The sequence below is a fragment of the Stenella coeruleoalba genome (genome assembly GCF_951394435.1).
Source record: "Stenella coeruleoalba genome assembly, chromosome: 11".
NCBI lineage: Eukaryota > Metazoa > Chordata > Mammalia > Artiodactyla > Delphinidae > Stenella > Stenella coeruleoalba.
Window position 1 is genome coordinate 61,527,810 of NC_137157.1, and position 19,009 is coordinate 61,546,818.

Below are 19,009 nucleotides of genomic sequence, written 5' to 3' on the forward strand. Positions count from 1 at the left end.
AAATTACCCAAGCTGAACAAACAAGAAAAAAGATTGGAAGACAAAAATGAACAGAGCCTCAAGGACCCACTGGACCTATTTAGATTTAGACCTAAATCTAAAATATCAATAATTATGTTAAATGTAAATGGTCTAAACACATCAATTAGAAGAAAGATTATGAGGATGGATTTTAAAAAAAAGACACACTGTATGTCATCTACCAGAAACCCACTAAATACAGTGATATATATAGGTTAAAAATGAAAGGATGCTGAATGTTATATGGCAGCCTGGATTGGATTATAGAACAGAAAAAAAAACATTCGTAGAAAAACTGGTGAAATCCATATAAAATTCTGTAGCTTACTTAACAGTGTACAAATGTTAATTTCTTAGTTTTGATGAATGTACTATGGTTATGTAATATGTTAACATTAGGGGAAGCTAGGTAAAGTGCATATGGGAACTCTGTACTATTTTTGCAACTCACTTATAAATCTGAAATTATTTCAAAAAAATTTTTAAGTAAAAGGAGGGGTAAGTATATACCATGTAAACATGAATTATCAGATCTATATTAACTATATATTAACAGGCTATATTAATATCAGATAAAGTAGACTTTAAAGCAAGGAAAATTACCAGGGATAAAAATTTATTTTAAAATTAAAAAAATTGTTTATTTAAAAATAAATTTTTAATTTAGTTCTCATTATATAATGATAAAAGGGTCAATTCACTAAAAGTTATAACAATCCTAAATGTGTGTGCACCTAAGAAAGGAACCTCAAAATATATGTAGCAAAAACTGATAGAACTAAGGGAAGAAATGGACAAATCTACAATTATAGTTAGAGATTTCAATCTTCCTTTCTTACTAATCAATAAAACAAGTAAACAGAAAATAATCAAGGATATCAAAACATGTTGTACATGTTAAATATATATAATTCCTATGTGTCAATAATATCTCAATACATTTGAAAAAATAAAGAGATAGGACATAATGTTGCAATTAAATGATAAACCACATTTCAATTTTTTTTAAAAGGAGAAGGAAAAAATTCAAGGATACAGGGGAGTGAGGGGAGGAAAGAAAGAAGTAAGGGAAATAAAGAGGTACAAACTTCCAGTTGCAAAATAAATGAGTCACGGATATGAAATGTACAGTGTGGGGAATACAGTCAATAGCTATGTAATATCTTTGTATGGTGATTTATCATGATGATCATTTTGAAACATATAGAAATATCACAACACTATGTTGTGTAAAAGGAACTAACATAGTGTTGTAGGTCAAGTATACTTTAAAAACAAAAACAAACAAACACAGAAAAAGAGATCAGATTTGTGATTACCAGAGGCAGGGGGTGGGAGGAGGGGGAACTGGATGAAGGCAGTCAAAAGGTAGAAACTTCCAGTTATAAGATACATAAGTACTTGGGATGTAATGTACAACATGACAAACATAATTAGCCCTGCTGTATATTACATATGAAAGTTGTTAAGAAAGTAAATCCTAAGAGTTCTCACCATAAGAAAAAAAGTTTTCTATTTCTTTAATTTTATGTCTATATGAGATGATGGATATCCACTAAACTTATTGTGATAATCATTTCATGATGTATGTAAGTCAAATTATTACGCTGTACACCTTAAACTTATGCAGTGCTTCACGTCAGTTATATCTCAATAAAACTGGGAGGAAAAAAATCAAGAATACAGAGGAACTGAACAACCAATTGCATATAATTAACATTTATAGAACATTCCACCTAACAACAGTAGGATATACATTCTATTCAAGTGCACAGGGGATATTCACCAGGATAGACCACATCTTGGTTCATAAAACAAACCTTAACAAATTTAAACATATTGAAACCATACAAAGTATGTTCTCTGACCATAATGGAATTAAACGAGAAATCAATAAAATAAAGACTCTGGAAAATCTCCCAATACTCCAAACACTTGAAACAACACACTTCTAAATAATCCATTGGTCAAAGAAGAATTTTCAAGGGAAATAAAAGTCTGACATATCAAAATTTGTAAAATGCAAACACAGCAGTGCTTACAGGGGAATTTATAGTATTAAAAATAAAAGCTTATATTAGGAAGGAAGAAAGGTCTCAAATCAATGATCTAAAAAAGACAGTTTTCCACCTTAAAAAAATAGAAAAGAAAAAGAAGAGTAAATTAACTCAAAGCAAGCAGAAGGAAGAAAATAAATAAAAGAGCAGAAATCAATTATATTGAAAACAGAAAAAAAAAAAGAGAAAAATCAATAAAATCAAAAACAGGTTCCTTGAAAAGATGAATAAAATTTCTAAGCCTCTAGCCAAAGGAAGAAAAAGAAAGAATACACAAATTATCAATATTAGGAATGAAAGAAAGGATATCACTATAGACCCACAGACATTAAAAGGATAATAAGGGAATACTATGAACAAATCCATGTACGTAAAGTTGACAACTTAGATGAATGGGCCAATTCATTCAAAGCCACAAAGTACCAAAACTCACCCCAAAAGAAGCAGACAACCTGAATTGGCCTGTATCTATTAAAGAAATTTAATTCGTAGTTAAAAACTCTCACACAAAGAAAACTCTAGGCACAGTTCACTGGAGAATTCTACCAAATATGTTTAAAAAGGAATCTACAATTTCTCTTCCCCCAAATACTAAAGGGAACACTTTTTAACTTATTTTATAAGACCAGCATTATCCTGATACCAAAATTAGATAAAGACAAGAAAAAAACAAAACTAGAGACTAACAACTTCATGAACACAGATGCAAAACTCCTCAACAAATACTAGCAAATCAAATCCAACAATACAGAAGAATAACACATCACAACCAAGTGGTGTTTATCCCAAGAATGCAAGGGTAGGTCAATATTTGAAAATCAATCAGTGTAATTCATTATATTACAGATAAAATAATTTTAAAATCACATAATCATAACAACTGATACAGAAAAAGCATTTGACAAAATTGAACATCCATTCCTGAAAAAACTCTCAACAAACTGGGAATAGAAGGGAATTTACTCAACCTGAGAAAGAGTATCTACAAAAACTAACAGCTACCATCATACTTAATGATGAGACTAAATGCTTTTTCCCTAAGATCAGGAAGAAGTCACAAATATCCACTCTCACCACTTTCATGCAATATCTTACTAGAAGTCTGTAATAAGGGTGGAGGAGAGAGGGAAATAAAAAGCATATAGATAAGAAAGGAAGATATAAAACTGTTCCTTTTTACAGAAGACATAATTGTCTATATAGAAAATCCAAAACAATTTATAATAAAGCTCCTAGAATTAATGAGTTTAACAAGGTTGTAAGAGACAAGTTCAACACACAAAAATCCATCATATTTCTATATACAAGGAATGAATTAGAAACTGAAATGTAATTTTAAAAATTTACAATAGCTTAAAAAATACTTAGGTATAAATCTAACAAAATATATGCAAATCTATATGCTGAAAACTATAAAATGTTGATGAGAGAAATCAAATACGACCTAAATAAGTGAAGACATTTATCATATTCATTGATTGGAAGGCATGATACAGTTATTAATTCTCAAATTGATCTACTGATTTAATGCAGTTCCAAGCAAAATGTCAGCAGGAGTTTTTGCAGACACAGACAAGCTATGAAATTTAATGGAAAGATGAAAGAACTATAATAGTCAAAACGATTTTGAAAAAAGAAGAATAAAGTTGGAAGACTCACACTATATAATTTTAAATCTCACTGTAAAGTTACAGTAATCAGAACAGTATGGCATTGGTGACAGGACAGATACATATATCAATGGAAGAGAATAGAGAACCTAGAAGAAGGCCCAAAAAAATATAGCCAATTGAGTTTTGACAAGAGTGCAAAGTCAATTCAATGGAAAAAGAATAGTCTTTTTTTTTTTTTTTTTTTTTTTTTGCGGTACACGGGCCTCTCGCTGTTGTGGCCTCTTCCGCTGCGGAGCACAGGCTCCGGACGCGCAGGCTCAGCGTCCATGGCTCACGGGCCCAGACGCTCTGTGGCATGTGGGGTCTTCCCGGACCGGGGCACGAACCCGTGTCCCCTGCATCGGCAGGCAGACTCTCAACCACTGCGCCACCAGGGAAGCCCAAGAATAGTCTTTTAATAGCAATGTGCTGGAACAATTACACATCTATCTGCAAAATACATAAAAATGAACCTTGACCTAAATTTCATACATTATACAAAAATTAACTCAAATGGATCACAAATCTAAATGTAAAATGCAAACTATAAAACTTATAGAGGAAAACAGAGAACATATTTGTGACCTTGGATTAGACAAAGAATTCTTATTTATAACATCAAAAACATGATCCAGGGCTTCCCTGGTGGTGCAGTGGTTGAGAGTCCGCCTGCCGATGCAGGGGACACAGGTTCGTGCCCCGGTCCGGGAAGATCCCACATGCCGCGGAGCTGCTGGGCCCGTGAGCCATGGCCGCTGGGCCTGCGCGTCCGGAGCCTGTGCTCCGCAACGGGAGAGGCCCCAACAGTGAGAGCCCGCGTACCGCAAAAAACAAAACAAAACAAAAAAAAACCATGATCCATAAAAGAAAGAAATTGATAAATTAGACTTAATCAAAATTTTAAAGTTAGCTCTACAAAAGACATGGTAAAGAGAAGAAAAAAGTTACACACTAGGGGAAAACACGTCCAAGTAATTAACTTGATGATTTATATCCAGGATATACGTTTTTTAAAAAAACTCTCAAAACTCACAGTAAGAAAACAAATAATCCAATTTAAAAAATGGGCAAAAGATTTGAACAGACACTTGACGAAAGATATATGGATGGCAATAAGCATGTGAAAAAATGCTCAAGATCATTACTATTAGGGAAATGCAAATTAAAACCACAATGAGATACCACTACATACCTATTAAAATAGCTAAAATTAAAAATCTGAATGCTCAATGTCACTAATCATCAAAGGAATGCGAAATCAAAACTACAGTGAGAAACCACAGCTGTCAGACAGCTATTATCAAAAAAATCCCAAAAGATAACAAGTGTTACCAAGGATGTGGAAAAACTGGAGCTCCCTGCACACTGTTGGTGGGAATGCAAAATATTGCAACTGCTATGGAAGACAGTATGGAGATTCCTCCAAAAATTAAAAACAGAACTACCATACTATCCAGCAATCCCACTTTTGGGTATTTATCCAAAAGAATTAAAATCAGGATCTTGAAGAAATATTAGCTCTATCATGTTCATTGCAGCACCATTCAACTGTAGCCAAGATAGGGAGACAACCTAGATGTCCATCAACAGATAACATCTAAAGAAAATGTGGCATATACATACAATGGAATACTATTCAGCCTTTTTTAAAAAGAAGGAAATTCTGACATATGCTATAACACAGATGAACCTTGAGGACATTATGCTCAGTGTAACAAGCCAGTCACAGAAAGAGAAATGCTGCATAATTACACTTATATGGCGTATATAAAATCATCAAATTCAGAGAATCCAAGTAGAATGATGTTTGCCAGGGGCTGGGGGAAGAGGGAAATAGGGAGTTGCCAATGGGCAGAAAGTTTCAGTTAAGCAAGATGAATAAGCTCTAGAGATTCACTGTAAAACACTGCACCTATAGTCAACAATAACGTATCGTACACTTAAAACTTTGTTAAGGGGACAGATCTCATGTTACGTGTTCTTACCACAATAAAACTAAAAAACAAACAAAAATCTGACAATACCAAGTGCAAAGGAGGATATTAACAACTGAACTCTCATACACTGCTGGTGGAAATGCAAAATGGTATAACCACTCTGAAAAACAGTTTGGTAGTTTCCTGTAAAGGTAAACACATACTTACTGTATTACTCAGCAATCACCCTTAGGGATATCTTTGAACACTGTAAATTCAGATTCACACCAAAACCTACACATTTACAGCAGCAGGATTCATAATCACTTGAAATTGGACACGTCTCAAATATCTTTCAACAAATGCACGGATAAACAAACTGTTACATAACCACACAATGGACTACCACTCAGCAGTAAAAAAAAAAAAGAACGAACTATTGGTAAAGACTACAACATAGATAAATCTCCAAGGTATCATGCTGGGTGAAAGAAGCCAGTCTCACAAGGTTATACTCTGCAGTATGATCCCATTTCCATGATATTCTAAAAAAACCAAAACCACAGGAATGGAGAGCCAGTTGGGGGCTGCCAGAGGTTACAGGTTACAGAGAGTCTGACTACGAAGGGGCAGCAGAGGGGGGCTTTTTGAGGTGATGGAACTATTGTGTATCCTGATCGTAGTGCTGGTTACATGAATCTATACATGTGTTAAAACTCATAGAACTATATTCCAAATTTTTTTCAACTGTACTGCTTGTAAATTTTTTAAATAATAATTAAAAATAACCAGAGTTGTTAAAAATGATGTTAAAAAGGAAAAAATATATTTGTCATACATAAGTTAGAACTTCAAAAGGTCTTCAAATATTAGTAATATTGAACTTATTCTTCTGAAGGAAATAGTACTCTACTCGGTTATAGGCCCCTAATAGGAATAAATTTCCAAATAGGAAGAAGGATACTGTCCCAGGGGCACTGTGTCTTGGCCCAAGGCCACAACTAGACTTCGAGGGGTATGATGCCTCAGTTTCCACCAGAAGACTATCTGATACTCTCTTGCCCAAAATATAGACTAGCAGCCACACTTCGAACTCTACAGATCCACTAGATTTTTATAATACCCTCAAAAGTCAGCATTCAGTTCTCACAAATAAGAGTTCTTACTAGGTTCTGTGATTAAACCACGGAAGGAGAAAACAACTGGCAAAGCCCTGACAACTCAACGTCTATAAACAGAAGCAGTGCCTATAAGAAGCTGATGGCTCTGGAATCCTGGCTAGAAAAGTTGTACTGTTTTCTGGAGGATTTTTTTTTCCTTGAGATTTTGCAATAGATTGCACTGAGTGATAAATGCATTGCTCTTAAAAAAAAAAAAAACTTTCTCTGAGCACTAGCCTGGGCAAAGGCAGAGCTGCAGAGCAGAGCCCAAGCAGGGCATAGAAGTCACACACACCCGTGTGCTCTGCCTCACCCCTGGGAACCTGGGCAGCCTGCTGAGGAGAGGGAGGTGAAAGATGCGCACCTCTACACCCTGAAAGGGACAATACAGGCCAGAGACTTACTAATGGTCAGGAAGGAGCGTGTGGCTAGGCACAAAGCACGTCAGCCCCCAAGGGTCAAGCTGCACACAAGCTTATTAAAATTAAAGAGGGAAGACGCTCGGATCTAATTAATAACAAGTCTTTGATATCCACTCATCACACAAAATGGACCTATTTTCTTTGAACTATATAGCTTTTGAGCAATTTCTAATGCAAAGAATCTACACTAAGGTCCCAAAATAAAAGAAATTTCTACCCCTTTAGCCCTTATGGCTGAAGTTTTCTTGTATGAGTCAGAAAAGAAAACAGCCTCGTGAGGTAAGTGAAATACTCATAGGATCATTCTGCTTTGTTTCCCCACTCCATTTAATCACTCAATCTATCTGCGCCTTTCTTTGGTTTTCTACCACCCCTCTTTTCTAGAGACAAGGAAGAAGAAATATTACTAATAGAAGGAAAGTGAAAAAATAAAAACCTATACACCTACTGAAATATTACTTGCACTAGAACATCTAGATTAATAAAACAGATTGCCACCTTTCAGTTTAGTGGTCTTTATGGACTTTCCTCACCCCAAACTATTTTAAGAATGGCTTCCCAAGAGTCTGTTGTTTACCTATTCTTCATCACTGTTACTTTGAGCATTCATACTAGGAAGCCGGTACAAACTTACAGTGTGACTGCGCAGAGAACCTCCTGATGGGATTACTGTAAGGACGCTTTATATCCCTAAACAGAGTCTAAATTTACTATCATCTTGTACATGAATTCTGCCTGCTCTACTGGTTCCACATAAACCATGGAGACTTCTGCGAACAATCTGAGTGCAAACTATGGCAAATGTTAATGGAATTTGCAAAAACTCAGTAACTTTGGTGGTGAGAAGGAAAATTAAATGGAAAGATTTACTGAATTAAATTGCTTTTCTCCAGGCGCATTCTATTATTTTGCATGCATATGTTCTGATGTTCCAATCACCCTTTATGTTTTCTTTCTTCTTTTTTTTAAATTAATTTATTTTATTTATTTATTTTTGGCTGCATTAGGTCTTCGTTGCTGCACGCGGGCTTTCTCTAGTTGCGGCGGGCGGGGCCTACTCTTCGTTGCAGTGCGCAGGCTTCTCACTGCAGTGGCTTCTCTTGTCGCAGAGCACGGGCTCTAGGCGTGCGGGCTTCAGTAGTTGTAGCACACGGGCTCAGTAATTGGGGCTCGCGGGCTGTAGAGCGCAGGCTCAGTAAATGTGGCACACGGGCTTAGTTGCTCCGCGGCATGTGGGATCTTCCCGGACCAGGGCTCGAACCTGTGTCCCCTGCCTTGGCAGGCAGATTCTTAACCACTGCGCCACCAGGGAAGCCCACCCTTTAGTTTTTCTTATTCAAAGATCTTTACTGACTGCAAAAGACTAGACTAGAACCCAAGCTCCCTGAGCTCACCCTTTGCTCTAAATTATCACAGTATACTGAAATTACGCATTAGGGTCCACTCTCTACTCTCTTGTACCCCAGCTACACCAAGGAAGTTTATGCAAGTCTGACCTTTTGTATTGACAGCCCAAGGTCAATACCTGAAATAACAAGCAACATCACTGGCTGATAAGGCCTAACACTTTCCCTCTGCTTTCACCTATTACAATTCTCTCAGTTGCTACCTTTAATTCAACCTGCAATTTCAAATACTTACTATGGCTTCCATGAAACACACAGAATATAAGCAAATGATCAAAGAAAGAAAGTCACTGAGTTTCAGTAAGGACAAAACAGTCATCCACCTATGGAAAGGTGCATAATTCTTGTTTCTTTATACACTAAACCGAAGGTCAGTTGAGAGTATAAAGGAAAAAGACAGCGAGCTAAGTGTCTATAAATGGACAGAATAAAAGACCACAAAATAAGAAAAGGACAGAGACCCACAAAGATTAAGTAATATTTATCAGTGAGAGAACACACAGAATAAAGAAGTTGGAAGATTTAGGTTTTCCTTAAAGAAAGCATGAGAAGCTGATGGGGGAAAACCCTCTGCAGAGAAAGGATTAAAAATTAGAAATTAAGGTAGCTTGCTAACCAAGATGCTCTGGACTACACTGCCAATGTGTATTACAGAACTTACTTCCTCAGATTTTCTAAACAGAAGAGTCTCTGTCGCTGAACTTTAAAACAGCAAAACAATCTTTAACTCCTCCTCCCTTTTCCCCAAGTAAAGTTATTCACCAATTCCTATTGGGCCTTCCCCGAAACAATTTCTTACATTATAAAAATGCGACTTAAACGCACACATCCGTGTGACACACATATACAAAATTGTATTTATATTCTTTCCTTTCCATCTTCATCACTACTGTCCGAGTCCAAGCCTTTGTCACCACACAGCTAGGCCAAATCAAACAGTCAATTAACTGGATGTCCATTCCTTGTTCTGTTCCATCCTGTTATATACACACTGCTGCCCAATTCTCCTAAAATATTAAAGCACGGCTTTGATGATGTGTCATTTTGCACCCCCTAAAAAATCTTCTATGTTCTCCATTGTCTCCAAGGATAAATGCAACTTCAAAAAAATTCTTAGTGTTTGGCTAACTCTACTGTATCTTTGCAGGCTTGTCTGCCACTGGGGAATTCTACCCCAGCCCAACTGATTTGTTCTTAGCAAAATTTCTAATTTGAATATAATTCTAATTATACTCTATATCCAAATCCCCAACTTTATGACACAGAATGCAAGAGATACCTTCAACAGTGCCTTCTGAGAAAATGTTTTCATATTAAATGACTTAAAATCCTTAAAAAAATAAAAAGAGGAAATTAAAAAAAAAACACTTAAGAATGTCACTAAAATTTTTGCTAACGGGAATTAATTGATCTAAGATGACCTAGAATGAGAGTTAAATCCCCAAACTATTTTTAACAGTCTTCCTCAAAAGACAATGGACATAATTGTGGGGGAGGGCAGGGGAGAGAAAATGTGTGCAGGCATATCTATGTAGAAAGGATACAAGAGAAACTGGTAACAGTAGTTGCCTTTATGGGGGGCACGCTGAGTGAAGGTGACAGTATAAAAGACTTAACTTTGAACTCTCTGATTTTTTAACCCTTTGCCTCTGTAACTACTCAAAAAACAATGTAAAAGATATATTTTATGTATAGAATACAGAGATACCTTCCACAGTGCCTTCTGAGAAAATGTTTTTTATATTAAATGACTTAAAATCCTTTTTTTAAAAAAAAGAGGAAATTTTGAAAAAACATTTAAGAATGGTACTAAATTTTTTGCTACAAAGCCAGAAAATTTCTCCAGCTTTTCCAAAGCAGACATCAGATAAAGTAAGCAATTTGCAGCAAAGTTCTAGCAGAGAAAGGGATAAACTAACATTTAAAACACAAAACATCTTCCTAAGCTTCTGTGCCCTATCTGGAAAATCGGGACAACTCTAGTCCAGGAAGAAGAACAAAGACATGTATCCAAAGGAGTCTGTAGAGGAGAGAGAACTCTTTCTCTTAAAACATGAGCAGGGGCTTCCCTGGTGGCACAGTGGTTGAGAGTCTGCCTGCCGATGCAGGGGACGCAGGTTCGTGCCCCGGTCCGGGAAGATCCCACATGCCGCGGAGCGGCTGGGCCCGTGAGCCGTGGCCGCTGAGCCTGTGTGTCTGGAGCCTGTGCTCTGCAACGGGAGAGGCCGCAACAGTGAGAGGCCCGCGTACCGCAAAAAAAAAAAAACATGAGCAGTTCCTCCAAGTTCACATCCAAATTCCCTTGTCCATTTTCACTGCAGTCATTATTTCACCTTTCCTCATTCTCCACCCTGATGATTCCTCACACTCTCAATGCTTTCTTCCCTATCACAATATAAATCTGTTGAAAATGCTTTATTTTGTTCAAGGTATCTTTCCTAGAAATAAGACATTCCACCTTTTTAGTCTTCACCAAAATCTTAGGAAATCCAATTAAGAACTCTGTAGCAAATGAGATTTCTGGCTATTCTGACCTCTGAGAAAGCTCTACCAGTCGCATTCGCAACCTGCTCGATTTTTCTCTGCAATTTAATAATAACGCATCAATTTGTTTTCATTTAAAAGCATTTTATTCAGCTTCTTGCTAAGACAGAAAGTCACTAGTGAATGTGAAGAAAAGCCTGCTGCATTATCCTTAATTGAAGAAGAATTCCTTGTGAAACAAGAAACTAGCCATGTAATAAATTAAGCCCTATTTATTACAGGGCTGTCACTCAGTAAACTGAGGGGAAAATGCTATTTCACACTGGCTTCCAGGGAAGCCTTTGCAGGCTCAGCTTTCAACTGTCTGTACTTTAAAATAAGGAGAGAATAAGAACAGACTAAAAATGAGTTGCCTTCCCATTGATCTCTTCCTTTCTCAATCATTATCTAAAAATTTACAGTAACATTTTAATTTTGACTTTTGCTCCCTTCCCAAGTTCACTCTGATGGAAATGCTAACGATCAGTTAAATGCTCAAGATGCAGAAAACAAGAGGAAAATAAGTGACATGTATAATTCATAGCCTAGATAATCCATCCTTGGATAAATAAGCGTTCGCTATATTTCTCTAATGTTCTTATTCCCTAGGAACCCAAAAGATTTCACATCATAAAAATCGCACTAATCAACTGAACATGAAAGGAGCCTGTTAATGTGTCTTTTGAGGGATTTCAGTGCTTTCCATTTCCAGATCCTGGGACAAGCCCAGTGAACACAGAAGGACTCTCGCTACCACCAATAGTGAATATAAAAGTGTTCCAAACCTCTCCAGACAACATTTTAGTTATCCTAACCCAATCGACTCCTTCCAGGATCAAGAGAGCTTCAGTCCCAAACTAAGAGCACATCTTAGACCCTCAGGGTCCTAGCTTTTCTTCTGCTCCACTCTCCTCACTATGACACATCTCCATATACCTAAGGGAAACTGTAACTATTATCTACCTTCACCTTTGCTCTTTTAGATCTAGAGCCTCCCAGAACTTTTTCTGCTTCAACTAGCATAACCCTCCCGCCACCAAGCACCAATTCTTCTCTGAGTCCTACACCAATTTCAGCCTTGCATAAGCAAAAAAGTCCGGGTGATAGTGGCCATAATTCCCCTGTGGTCCTGGTTATAACTTATACTGGCAACGTGGGAGCATTTATGAGTAGCCAAATGTGTATTTATGTGCAAGAGAAATGACGAATGACAAGTAGACACCAAGACATGATGACCTTTAAAAAAGTAGCCAGGATAGCTGCAGAAACAAAACGACCACGTTACTTCAATGCCTCCTATTTTCATCCATATTTTATTTATTGATACATCTTCTGTTCATTTTCCCTCTCCTTCCTGCTTCCAAAATGCTCTCCTTCAAAGGTACTCTTGCCCTCCCTCTGCCTATCCCAGAATCTTTCATTATGCCCACTCAGTTTAGATGTTTAGATACCTAGGGTAATGATAATTTCTTATAGCCAAAATCGTTCACAATACTTGGCTATATGAACATCAGAATATAACACCATTTAATGGAAGAAAAATCTTTAAGCATGAGTCAACCAACCTGGGTCCCTGTCTCCACTCCATCACTTAATGGTCCCATAGCCCTAGACAACTCATTCAAGCTCTGGGATCCTCAGTTTCCTCAGCTATAAAATGCATAGGATAATATTTATCTTACCTAACTCAAACTATCAACTGATAGAAGGATTTTTTAAGTTTTTATAAACAGATAAACATAGAGTAATAATTACCAAAAGTAGATGGTCAGCCATGAGACCTAAATGTATGAGACTCATTCAAATAAAGCAATTAAAAGACTATATAATGGGCTTCCCTGATGGCGCAGTGGTTGGGAGTCCGCCTGCTGATGCAGGGGACAAGGGTTCGTGCCCCGGTCTGGGAAGATCCCACATGCCGCGGAGCCTGCGTGTCCGGAGCCTGTGCTCCGCAACGGGAGAGGCCACAGCAGTGAGAGGCCCGAGTATCGCAAAAAAAAAAAAAAGACTATATAATGGGAAAACCTAGAAGGGTGCTGAAGACAAAAGCAACTCCAAACCCGTATAATCACTTACTACAATTAACACATTCAGCTCAAGTAAGGATAAAGGGACACCTCAGCCTTTGGGCCCATTCCACCTTCAGATCCCAAACTATAGCTAAAAACAGCCCAGTTGCCTGCCAACCGGCGAATGTCAGAGCATTCCTATTTGGTAAAGAGTCCTATTCTAGAATAGTTTGGGAATGAATGCAGAAAGAGTTACTTTGGTAACTGCATTTGCACTGTGTTGGTGGAGGTCAGCACTGCCAATTATACAGTAAAACTCTTCTCCTTTTATATTAGCAATGTCCACCCAAGTCAGCACACCTGCAGATTCTATTCTCTCTGCCAGACTGAAGATAAAGCAACCGTCTGCTTTTCAGACTACTGAAATTTAATACAGTACATATATACTCTATCAAATACACATATAAATACACACTAAGCTGCTAAATCCCTAGAGGAAAAGGAGCTAAAATATACTGAGCTCTACGTGTCAGGAAACAGAGATTTCATTTAATCCCCACAAACACCTTGCAATGTAGGTATTATTATTCCTATTTTTATAGATGAGAACACTGAAGCTCAGACAGATTAAATGACTTACCCAAGGTGACAAAGCTAGTAAGTAGCAGAATCAAGACTTGAACTTAGTTTTGCCTACCTCCAAAGCCTACACTGTTCCTGACTTTTTCTTCGCAGCAGTGTAACTAAGGCAACCTTCTTGGGTCTTCATTTCACCTTAATTCCTGATATGTACTTAAACGCGGGTCCTGGTTTTGTATCTATAACTTCACGGAGGGACAGAGAAAAATTTTCCAGAAGATTTCTTCTTTGTCTTTTATTCACATACATTTACTTCATATTCCTGCACACATTATTTTTTTTAGGTTAAATCACTTCCAGTCAGCATTTCAGCAATTAATATATGTGAAGGGTGAAAGCTCCGTTTCCTTCTTTTAACACTTTAATAGCCATAGGTTTTGAGCAGGGTATAATTTTCTAAGCTGAGTCCTGCCATTTAAAGAGTGTTAGTGCTTAGTGCAATGCTTCACACACAGTAGGTGCAGAGGGAGAATATCTGTAAAGTTTTCTTTATTCTTCTAGTTAACTTGCTATATTTAAATCAAAAGACTTTACAGGAGTCCAATTCTAAGAATGAATTAGAATTCACATGAAAGAAATTTTGTGGAAATTTTTTTTACATGATTCAGAAAATAAAGGTAAACTGAGATATAATGATCTAGCTGTTAAGCCTCTCAGTGACTAACTAGTGGACTGTGAACTTAAGAGTTTGAAAGGCTTGGTTTTAAAATACTTATTTTTTGTTCTTCTGAATAACTTTTGCAAGTGCTTCTTGCCCTCTCTACAGAAAAAAAAAAAAGACTGAAATAACCATAAACACAGACAACTGTTTTGCTAAGGATGACTTTTTTCCTGTCTTTTATATATTAAAATATTTCTGCAATAAGTATACTTTTTTTTTTTTTTTTTTTGCGGTACGCGGGCCTCTCACTGCTGTGGCCTCTCCCGTTGCGGAGCACAGGCTCCGGACGCGCAGGCTCAGCGGCCATGGCTCACGGGCCCAGCCGCTCCGCAGCACGTGGGATCCTCCCAGGCCGGGGCACGAACCCGCGTCCGGACTCTCAACCACTGCGCCACCAGGGAAGCCCTACCTTATTTTTATAATTATGGAGACTGATCTGACTCTGAATAAACTGTATTTTTTAACACTTTCTATACAGTGTGGGGTTTTTTTGTTTGTTTTTTAACATCTTTACTGGAGTATGATTACTTTACAATGGTGTGTTCGTTTCTGCTGTATAACAAAGTGAACCAGCTATACATATACATATATCCCCATATCTCCTCCCTCTTGCGTCTGCCTCCCATCCTCCCTATCCCACCCCTCTAGGTGGTCACAAAGCACCGAGCTGATCTCCTTGTGCTGTGCGGCTGCTTCCCACTAGCTATCTATTTTACATTTGGTAGTGTACACAGGTCCATGCCACTCTCTCACTTCGTCCCAGCTTACCCCTCCCCTCCCCGTGTCCTCAAGTCCATTCTCTACGTCTGCGTTACAGCGTGGTTTTATTTTCCGTCTCAGATATAATCTGTAGGAATTAAGTATTCATTAATTCATGCATGTGCCTCCAGAACAACTTGTTACATAATATCAGCACATTAAAGATAATTACTTTTCCTTCCATTCAAGAATGCTTTTCTTGCTTTAGGTGGATATGTCTCTACCTTCGTATTCTTTCCAAGCAGGTGCAGGTTTCTCGTGTAATCTCTATAGAACACTGAATGTCAATCTTTTCTTGGTAAGAAGCACAAGAATGACATTTGCCCCTGACACAGCCCCAATTTATATGTCTTTCAACTTTATGTATGTTACCTTTTCAATGACACAAAAGTACTTCAATCACAGTGGAACCCAAAAGGAACGAGCTGCTTTATCCCTGTGCTAGGTGAGAGATTCAGACAAGCTGAATTTTATGGCTCCCTTCACTATTTTAGGATTTTAAAATACTTTTTTGACAAATTACTTTAGTGAAACAATGAATCACATACTGGCCTCTGCTGTGTTGAGTCCTTTTCCCAGCTCACTGTTCAAATCAACCCAAAGAAGATGCCCTTCTGATCCAGCTTAATTTAGCAAGCTATCTGATTACTTCTGGAGGAGACCAAATTCCCATAACATTAATAGTTTCTTGCTACTTGAAATTATCAAAATGTGCTGAAATAATGCAGTCAGCAAAATGTCACTGTATGACTTACATATGGATCTGCTGCAGCCTGTAAAAACACTGTCTCCATGAGGGACAGCCAAAATGAAGAGTTATGTGGGAGTAATAAAATATGGTAACTAGGCCTGCAACCTCAAGTATAAACCCAGCTGCGCATGCACATGCGCGCGCACACACACACACATCTACAGGAAAGCCTGCTGATGATAAAAGCAGGAAAAACCCAAAGCACGTCCAGCACCAGTGCACTCTACGGCAGGACTGTCAGGGAACTGTCCTTTCAGCACCACGGCAAGAAACCCTGGCGCAAACCTCAACACCGGCGACCAAAGCTGGGCAAGTTGGGCCCTGCGAAAAATTTGTTAAAGCCCCTACAAAGAAAGCAAAATCAACCGTATGATTGTTTGTTTGTAAGCATGCTATATTCCATTTCATAATCTTTTATTAATTTAAAATAAAATCCTTCAAATATTTTGATAAAAGTTGACAAAACCCCAAATGAAAACGGAAGCCTCTCCAACTGAACCCAAGAAACGAGTAACTGACCAGCACTGTCAAGAACTGTGTTGTAGTACCCACCAGCAGCCCTACTAAGAAACAACATATTTACACATACCCTGAATCAGATGTCCATAGAACACAGAACACGCTTGGAGTCCTCTCCAGGGAGAGCCTCAATTTCTAGGACAGACAATGTTTGCTGAGTACCAAGCCATCACTACTACCCGCTTCCAAGCAATCCAATTCTCTTTCAGGGAGAACTGAAGCCTTGTGGATCATGAGCTCCAAAGAAAAAATGCTGCAGTATTTCAAGAACCAGGTTACAGGTAACGTGTTACAAAGCTTTCAGCATTTTAAGTCTGATTCCCCTGAGACTTCTACCAGGATGGTGGTACCAGGTGGTAATGTTATCCAGCCATTTGCATTACACATCAAAAAAAAAAAGAACCAATTTTTTTTTTTGAGGAAAGAAAAAGAAGTCCCCTAACCACCATTATCTTCTAATACACGTGGAGAAAAGAGAAGTACAGAAAGATTGTGAAACAGTGAAAACCTACCTACCACACCCGAAATCTCCCTTGGAAAGCTGAAACATCCCACAGCCCTAGCACACCACTACCTTTCTAAAGGCTCTCCAGGTTCAAACTCGAGAAAACGGTTATAAAAAGCACTCTCCCCCTTTGCCCCCAGAGCCCTCACCCACACTTCCTGCTTCCATCCCGGCTTCTCTGGTGCCCATTGTGCGTGCATTAAAAGCAATTTTCCCTGTTTGGTAGAGCTTGCTCCATGCTAATTATTTCTCCCTCCCCCTGAATTAGCCAGATGCAATGCAAAGTTTCTTCTACCCCTTCCCCTCCCCCAAAACAGATGCCATCCTTTTATTATGAATACCGACGCTGAACCTTGGCATCTTGGAATCTCCGGATATAAAATGTATTCCCCCATGTTTCAAAAACTGCAGTGTAAGTGAGGAAGAGGGCACAGGGTGGGGTAGTTGGAAGGAAGGCATGGATTGTAGAATCATATTTATCAGGCTGTAAAATTATTCCCACTTCATCCCACCTCGAAACTGGGGCCCTTGAAGGGGTCTGAAAGCCGTGGCTAAGCCCCCCCGAAAGTTAGCTGCCAAGTCTCCACCGGTGGTTGCTGCCGGCAAGGAGGGGATGGAGCTGAGCTCTCAGGAAAAATGCAGAGGCTTTGCGGTCCCCCAAGTACCAAGTGAGAACTAGAGAGGAGGGGTCCAAGCCTGTGGAGCTGGGCAGTCCTGCAAGCCCAAAGCTAGAAGCCCAGGGTGCTGCTGCCGGTGGTAAGGTGGGGGAGGGAAGCAGAGAGGAGGAGAGGAGCAAGCTCTGCATCGGGTGGCGTAGGGGTGGGGGCGGGGGAAGGGGATGTTCTGAAAGTGATGTACTCCCTAATGCAGGAATCCTAGCCTGCCAAGGAAGGTCCCGGGGGCCCCCAACAACCCCCAAGTACCCTGTCGGGAGGGGGACGGATGCATCCGAGTAAAGGACAGGGGAGTCCTGGCCGCCCTAAGAACCCACGAGCCCCAGGCTTCTGCAGTTGGTAACAATCTGAAGCCGGATGGGGGAGAAGGATGCAGTAAGACATGGGGGAGGGGGTAGAGCTAAGGAGCTGCCTAGAAGATCCGGACGGCGCTGCCCTTCCAGTGCAACCGGGCGAGGGGCCCCGACTCTGGCCCGGCTCTGAGAGATGGGGAGGAGAGGGTGCTGCCCTACGGAAGGGGCGCCGAGGACACGCCAGTGTCCCCCAGTGCAGCCAAGAGCGAAGGAGAGAGAGGGTGTATGGGGGTGGGGGCCGGTGGTCCTCAGTTCTCCTCAGGGATCCCCAGTAAACACGGTAGAAGGAAGCAAGACTTCCAAACACCTGTCCAAAACAGGGAGGGCACAAACCCCGCTCCACTGCCCCTGGAGCCCCACCGCGCACTCTGCGGCAAAGCCCCTGGCTGGAGGTGGGCGAGCCCCGCTCCAGGGTCCCGAGGCGAGAAGGGGAAGCCGGCGGGCGAGGAGCGGCGCCGGGGCGGGGGCTATGGGGCTACTTACGGCAGCGGCGGCAAGGGAGGCAGCGGCGGCCCTAACGCGGGGCCCGGGAGGCGCGGCCGGACTGCGGAGGTGCGGAGGATGCTGCGGGCGGGACTGCGGTCGGCGCCATCTTGGAGCGCTCCCCGCGCCCGCCCCCCGCGCCGCCGAAGTCCTTGCATAATTGATGACTCGCGCCCGCCGCGCGCCGCCGCGCGCGCCCCCGCCCCCGGGCCCCCCGCCCACCGTGCCCCGACGCCGACCCCCGGAGCGCGGCCCCTGCCCGCCTCCTGCCCCCGCTCGCGCACGCCGCCCCCGCCCGCCTGCCTGCCTGCGCCCAGCAGCCCACCTACCTCTGCAGGGCGCGCCCGCCCGCTCGCTGGCTGTCAGGCCGGCGTCCCCGCGCCGCCCGGACCGGATCCGGGGCGAGGGAGCAGGGCGCCGGCAGGGGGCGCCGCGCCGGAGCGCCTCGCGAGCGTCCCCGGGCCCGCCTCCCCGACGCCCCCGCCGAGCCGCGCGGGAG

At 40.6% G+C, this 19,009-nt stretch overlaps 1 protein-coding gene across 1 annotated transcript in view; it reads right to left on the reverse strand.

Annotated features, from left to right (window-relative positions):
- SCN8A (sodium voltage-gated channel alpha subunit 8) overlaps positions 1-18,668 on the reverse strand; it is a 174,531-nt gene extending 155,863 nt beyond the window's left edge. The window contains exon 1 of the mRNA XM_079937623.1: positions 18,511-18,668. The gene's annotated coding sequence lies outside the window, so the exon portion shown is untranslated. The remainder of the gene's footprint in view (positions 1-18,510) is intronic.
- Between the last annotated feature and the right edge of the window lie 341 nt (positions 18,669-19,009).